At 45.4% G+C, this 7,373-nt stretch overlaps 1 pseudogene; it reads left to right on the top strand.

Annotated features, from left to right (window-relative positions):
- Positions 1–2,532: 2,532 nt before the first annotated feature.
- Positions 2,533–3,520, top strand: LOC131409159 (mas-related G-protein coupled receptor member X2-like; annotated as a pseudogene).
- Positions 3,521–7,373: the final 3,853 nt, after the last annotated feature.

Below are 7,373 nucleotides of genomic sequence, written 5' to 3'. Positions count from 1 at the left end.
TCGTGGTGCATGGCTCTCAGCCACATGAGCATTCAGCCCAGGTTGGGGAAGAGAGAAAGAGAGGGGAAGGGGAAGCCATGCTCCTTCTATTAAAAGCCCGACCCAGGAGGTGGTGACATCACTCTGCTTGCCTCCCATTGGCCAGCGCCTAGTCACATGATGCCACCAGTATCGAGGGAGTTGGGAAATGGGGTTCGTTCTCTGGTCTAAAACTCTCAGAATTAGTATGCGACAGAAGAGGAGAACAGATGCTGGGGGGCAGTCTCTATACACCCTGATTGTCTCTCACATTCTGCACTCACATGAAGATTTTTCGGGGGCTCCTCAGAAATAATGAATGATGCAACAGAGAACCGTGGGAAAGCCTTGGACAGGGCTCCAGGAGACCAGGGATGGTATTGGGGCTTCTCTTCACGGTGACATCTCAGGAAAATTCCTCTGACTCCTTGGGCCTCAGCTTCTTCTGTGTTAAATGAGGATATTACAATAGATGGTCCCTAAGGATCATGCTAGATGCTGGGGATACAATAGTGAACAACAACAGGTGTGACTTAGTCCTTATGGACCTTCCAGTTTGATAAGGAAGACAAATACATCACACCCTAGTGAATAGATTTACAAACAGTTAAGTGCTCTGACTGGGGGTAGCAGAGGTTCTGGTTTTCCTTCCATGCCCTTTCCTGGCCAATCAGGGCTGTGGGTCTTGTCTCTCTAAGAGAACGCACGATGGATGATTCTGTCCTTGATTCCTCCCTGTGCCCCACAGGTGGATGCGTCCTCTTCCCATGTGGAGGCCTCCCGCCCGTGTGAGTCCTCTGGATTCTGGAGCCTTTGTGAGGCAGGAAAGGGCTCCTAGATTCTGCTATCTGCTCCTAAATGGCTTCCACTCACCTCTCCTTGTTCCCTGTTTGGTTGTCTTCTCTTCCTCTCTCTGGGTTTCTGGAATTTGCTTATGTTAGATTTTTTTTTTAATCCACAATTTTGACTGCCATCTTGGATTTAACTTGGGGAATCCTTCTCTGCTTTTCTCCTGTCCAGGTGTAATCGACACTACAGTGGTGGTGGGGCTGCAGGACTGGTCAAAAGTGTAGCCCCTGAAGGAGCCCTGCTGGGTTCAGATCCACACTGTGACCAGAAGCAAAACACTCATCTTTTTTGCGCTCCAATTCCATCCTCTGTAAAATGGGAATAATACTAGTTCTTCCCTCATGAGGCTCTTGAGAGGATTAAAGGAGACAACAGCGGATAAACTCTCAAGTGGCCGCTGTTACTCCCCAGACGTGAGCTAGTCCTCTCTCCAGGTGAAGTCTGCATGAGCATCTCTCTTTACACTCCAAGACCTGCACTCTTTCCATTTCCCCTCAGATTCCTCTCACACAAAAACTTAACTCAGCCAAGCAAACTCTACTGAAGATCTCCTGGGAGGGAGAATGCAGTAGTTTGCATTGCACACACCACAGCACCCCACATAACAGTCTCCCATAGATACTCCCAAACTTCAAGTGCCTCATTTCACTGGCCCTCAGACCTCACCCTCACGTACTCTTCCTCCCCTGTATCAGCTCAGCCCCAATCCTACCCCCAACTTGTGCACCAAAGTGATTCTAGGTGCTCAGCAAAGCCATGTTGAGTCCTCCCTTCAAAGGCACACTTGTGGTCAGCATAAGTTATTTGGGCGCATAAGTAGTTCTTCTAAACACACACAGAGCTCTCCACAAAAAGAATTATGATGAGTGAAATTTTCTTCATCTCATTACACGTCTGTGTTCTAGTGTCTTTAATTGTGTTTTCATTTTTTTTACATTTAACTCAAATCTTCCACTTCATTAGGCTCCTCATTCATTGAATAAATACTTACTGAGAACACCCTGTGTGCTGCACACAGAGCCAGGCACTGGGAGTATGAAAAGTGCTCCTGTGTCACAGAGCTGACTCACTGAGCCATTTCTAGCCCACCTGGCCCAGCCATCCTCACACCTGTCCTAGCATATACCCCTCACGTCCCTAAAGCATGGTCTTCTTTCTCCTCGGTAGACGGGCCACTCTCAGTGATGAGGGTGGTCTGTGGTCATCTCTGTGTCTTTCTGAATTCCTGCACCTGAGAGGAAATTTCTGGCCCAGAACAGAAGTAACGTTGGGCCCATAGCCCTCCTGGTCTCTTAGATCTTATCCCAGACTTTTCTCTTCCTTCTTCAGGAGTGCTGGGGACATGACATAACCTATGGACAGTGAGTGGTGTTGTGGGGTATGATCAGACTACAGGACATTCTCATGTCAGTAGAGGGTCCGTGCAGTAGAGAGAGCCCAGGATTTTAGAGTTAGAGGGAACTAGGTTTGAATCCAGGTTCTAGGACTCCAAGATTGTGTGGCCTTCAGTAAGTATCTTAATCTTTGCAAGCCTCCATTTCCCTTCTCTGTAACATGGGGGCAGTAGTTCCCACATAGCAGGGTGGCCGTGAGAATCAGTGACCATACGGCAGGTGCTCGGATCTTGTTTCTGTTCCCAGGGGCACCAGTGGAGGGTTTCTGAGCATGGATCCGACCATCTCAGCCTGGAGGACCAAATTCACACCAATAAATGGAAGTGACCAAGTCCTTGCTTTCAACATGGAGACTCTGATCCCGGCCCTGTTGGTGGTCATCGTCGCCCTGGTCGGGCTTCCAGGAAACGCAGCTGTCCTCTGGCTCCTGGGCTTCCACATGAAGAGGAATGCCTTCTCCATCTACATCCTCAACGTGGTCAGAGCTGACATCCTCTTCGTCTTCCTCAGCTGCCAGATTATACGTCCCCTGGAGGAACTCATCAACTCCTTCCATTCCCTCTCCATCTCCATCCCCAGCTTTTTCACCACTCTGTCAAACTTTGCCTACATTGTGGCCTGAGCATTCTCACCCCCATTAGCACCGAGCACTGCCTGTACGTCCTCTGCCCCATCTGGTACCACTGCCACCCCAGACACATGTCAGCTGTCGTGTGTGCCCTGCTCTAGGCCCTGTCCCTGCTGCTGAATGTTCTGGAAGGAAACTACTGTGGCTTCCTGTTTAGGGATTGTGACCATGTTAGATGTCCAGTATTTGATTTCATCACTACCACGTGGCTGATTTTCTTGGTGGTGGTTCTCTCTGGGTCCAGCCTGGCCCTGCTGGTCAGGATCCTCTGTAGCTCCTGGCAGATGCAGCTGACCAGGCTCTACATGGTCATCCTGCTCACAGTGCTGGTCTTCCTCCTCTGCGGCCTGCCCTTTGCCTTCCAATGGTTTCTGCTGTACTGGATTCAGACAGATTCCAACATGTTCTCATATTGTCTTAGAAGGACTGGGGTGATCCTGTCTGGTGTTAACAGCAGTGCCAACCCCAGCATCTACTTTTTTTTCGTTCCTTTGGTCATCAGAGGCTGCGGTGGCAGGCCCTCAGGTTGGTTCTCCAGAAGGCTTTGGAGGACACGACTGAGGTGAAGAAAAGTGGAGGAAGCCTTCCTCAGGAAACCAGGATGATGTCAGGAAGCAGTTTCATGGGATGATTCTGGATCAAGCAGGGTTCAGTCAGAAGTAGTACTTATAGAAGATTCTATGCATAATTGTGAATTGTTTGACCCTACACCACTATTGTGGGTACCGGTTGAATTGTCTCTGTAATGCTGTTGTCTGTCTGATGCTGGAGCTTGACATCTGCAGGGCAAACCAGAATCCAGGAGCATGAGATAAATCCGCGGGAACCAACCAGAACTCATGTCAGTGTCTCTCAGTGCCTGCAATTTTGATGACATGAGAGTTCTGCGGGACAAGTGGGCTCCCTTCGTCATGGAGATAACACACACCTGGTCCAGGAGTCAGAGAAGCTGAAGGAGTGTCCAAAGGAAGGTGGAGCAGCTGCAGGTCCAGCTGCTGCCTCACGCCAAGGAGATGAGCCAACAGAGAAGCAACAACGTGCATGAGCATCCTGGTGCCCTTGCACCACCTTCCACACATAAAAACAATATCTCTGCGGCTTTGTTTCCAACCACCAAATCTTGTGCAAAATGTCTCTTCAAGCCCACTCTAACTGGAAACATACAGGGAAGGGAATTCCGGGAAATGTAGTTCAGCGTAGCCAAGTCGATACCTTCAAACCCATCGCAGTCTACCCCTTGTCAGCTTGGCACCTGTAACCACCTCCTCAAACCATGGTTAATTCCAAATAAGGATAATAAAGCAAAAGTAAGCTTCTCCCTAATGTGATACACCTATGTCACATACACCTGAAACATACTAACCTTTTCCCCACAACATGACACAGCTTTTCATGTGCTATTGACCATTTATGTATGTTTTTTTGAAGTATCTGTGCAAGTCTGCTATCCATTTTTATTGGGTTGTTTGTCTCTTTACATTGATTTGTTGGAGTTCTTTGTATAGTCTAAATAAAACTCCCCTGTCAGGTTTACATATTGCAAATATTTTTTCCCAGTCTGGGACTTGCTATTCATTTTTAAAGTATCTTTTGATGGGCAGAAATTTTTGTTTTTTATGAAATCTAATTTATCAATATTTTCTTTTATGTTTAGCACTTGACGCTTTCTAAGAAATCTTTGCCTACTGCCAAGGAAACAAAGGTATTCTCCAGTGTTTACTTCTAATGGCATTATAATTTTTGCCTTTACTTTACATGTATGATCCGTTTCAAATGAATTTTTGTGCAGTTTGAGGTAGAGGTCAAGGTTCATTATTTCCCGTACACTTGTCCGGTTGTTGCAGCACTACATGTGGAAAGACTTTCTTTTCCCCTCATTGAATTATTTAGCCCTTCTGTCAAAAACTATCCTCCTAAGTATGGGAATATTTCTGGACATTCTGATTTGTTCTATTAGTCTATTTCAGGAGTCATCAAACTATAGCTTATGGGTTGAATCCAGCTCACTGCCTGTTTTTGTAAATGAAGTTTCATTGGAACACTGCCATTCATTTATGCACTATCTGTGGCTGCTTTCATACTACAACAGCAGGGTGAGTAGTTGTAATAGAGACTATATGGCCTCAAAGACTAAAATATTTACTATGTAGCCATTTACAAAATAAGTGTGCTGATTTCTGGTCTATTCTTTTTTTTTTTTTTTTTTTTGGTGAGGAAGATTGACCCTGAGCTAACATCTGTGCCCATCTTCCTCTATTTTATATGTGGGACGCCTGCCACAGCATGGCTTGGTAAGTGGTATGTAGGTCCACACCTGGGATCTGAACCTGCAAACCCCCGGCTGCCAAAGCAGAGTGTGTAAACTTAACCACTACACCACCAGGCCAGCCCCTCTGGTCTATTCTTAGACCAACACTCGCTCTTCTGATGACTGTGGCTTTGTGATAAGTCTTAAAATTAGGTAGTATGTGTCCTCTAACTTTGTTTTTCCTTTTCAGGATTATTTTGGCTACCTAAGTCTTTTGCAGTTGCATACAAATTTTACAATAAACTTTCAATTGCTACAAAAATCCTGACGGGATTTTGACTGTGATTGTGTTGAATCTATTAATTAATTTGGGGATAAGTGACATCTTAGAATAAAGAGTCTTCGAATTCATAAACATGGTATACTTTGCTATTTATTTAGGTCTTCCTTAATTTTTCTCAGCAGCTTTTTGTAGTTTTTACTATACTTACTTACTTACTTACTAAGTCTTGCACACCTTTTGTCAAATTATTATTTTCTGTTTTCTGATGCTATTGTACACGATATTTTTTACTCCATTTTCTGATTGTTCGTTGTAGAATATAGAAATAGAATTGAGAGCAGGGTGGCTGAACAGGAGGCTCCTGACTTTCCCTCCTCCCATGGAGGATCAATTCCCTCTGAGAGAAATCCAGAAAAGAACTGAGTGACTCCTACACATCAGGCAACTGAGAAAATGTGAAGAGTTTCTTTTTGTTCGTGAGAAAGAAGGTAAGAAGAAGAGAAGAAAGAAGACAAGAGGAGATAGCAAGATGGCAGGTGGTTGGCTGGGTACCAGGTCAGGATCTTCTAAGGAGGGCCAGTGAGAAACCTCTAGTGAGGGAAGGACTGAAAGTATACTTTAGAACAGAAATGTGTAATGTTTATATATAGATTATGTGTTTATGTGATATAACATATGACCTCTTCCATGACCCTCAAATCTTCAATCAAGTCTACACCATGCTTACAAATAATATGGGTAGATTGGTGGGGGGAGGGGGGAGTTGTGTGTGTGTATGTGCTTATGGGTGTACGTAAATCAGGTTAGATGGGCTTCCCTCTGGGAAGATACACTAGAGTAAAAAGACATCAGCTATAAACCAGATCCCGGAGACAGAGGTGACATAAGAATGCAAGGCCCAGATGACATCTGGGTTATCCATGTCAGTATACGTTAAACATGGGGCAAAAAATAAAGGAAAGACACTCAGGAATGAGGCTGAAGTGCTGATCATGCAAATTCTGTAGGGCCCTGAGTTTTCTAGCAGCCAACATGGAGACCAAAGCCTTATCAGTCACACAGTCATGATATATAAATAGGCCAACTTCCCAGGAGAATGGCAATTGTACTTTGTACCAAGATCAGAGTATACTTTGCCTCCAGGACACCCTCATTACTCAATATTCTCAACGACATTCTGACAGAAGACACAAACGTGAGCCTCTGCAATGACTTCTGACACCAACTATCCAGAATTAGGCCAAGTTTCATAGGTGAAGGGCACAGTCCTCACAAGACTGCGCTCCCTTCAGACACCAGGGGCAAGTTCGGGGGACCCTTGGCCAAACTCACTTCTGACCAGCTGGCTATAAATTTAGTTGTTTCAATAACCCCTCAGGTTCAATAATTCTTTAGAATGACTCACAAAACTCAGGAAAGCACTATACTTATGATTAACGTTTTATTATAGCAAAAGGAGACAAATCAGAAGCAGCCAAAAGGAGAGGCACATTGAGCAAGGTCTGGGACAGTCTCAAACATAAAGCTTCCATCATCCTCAGAAATGTGTCACCCTCCTGGCACACCAATGTGTGGCAATATGCAGAGTACTGCCAACTAGGGAAGCTCACTTGAGCTTCAGTATCCAGATTTTGATTGGAATTACATTATGTAGGCATGACTCATCGGCCATGTGGTTGAACTCAATCTCCAGGCCCCTCCTCTCCCCAGGACTCAAAGATCCAATCCTCTAATCACATGGTTGATCTTTTTGGCATGGCCAGCCCCCATCCTGAGGTATGCTGCTAGCATAAATTTTCTAGGGCCCACTGTGAATCACCTCATTACCATAAACTATCAGGTGTGGTCTGAAAGGCCCACCATGAATAACAAATACTACACTCCTATCATTCTGGAAGTTCCGAGGGTTTAGTTGCTACCTCCCAGGAACCAGGGACAAAGGCCAGCCAAATT

The sequence above is a fragment of the Diceros bicornis genome, chromosome 7, assembly GCF_020826845.1.
Source record: "Diceros bicornis minor isolate mBicDic1 chromosome 7, mDicBic1.mat.cur, whole genome shotgun sequence".
NCBI classification, from domain to species: domain Eukaryota; kingdom Metazoa; phylum Chordata; class Mammalia; order Perissodactyla; family Rhinocerotidae; genus Diceros; species Diceros bicornis.
The sequence above is the reverse complement of the archived record's forward strand: the minus strand, read 5'-3'. Positions and strand labels throughout refer to the sequence as shown.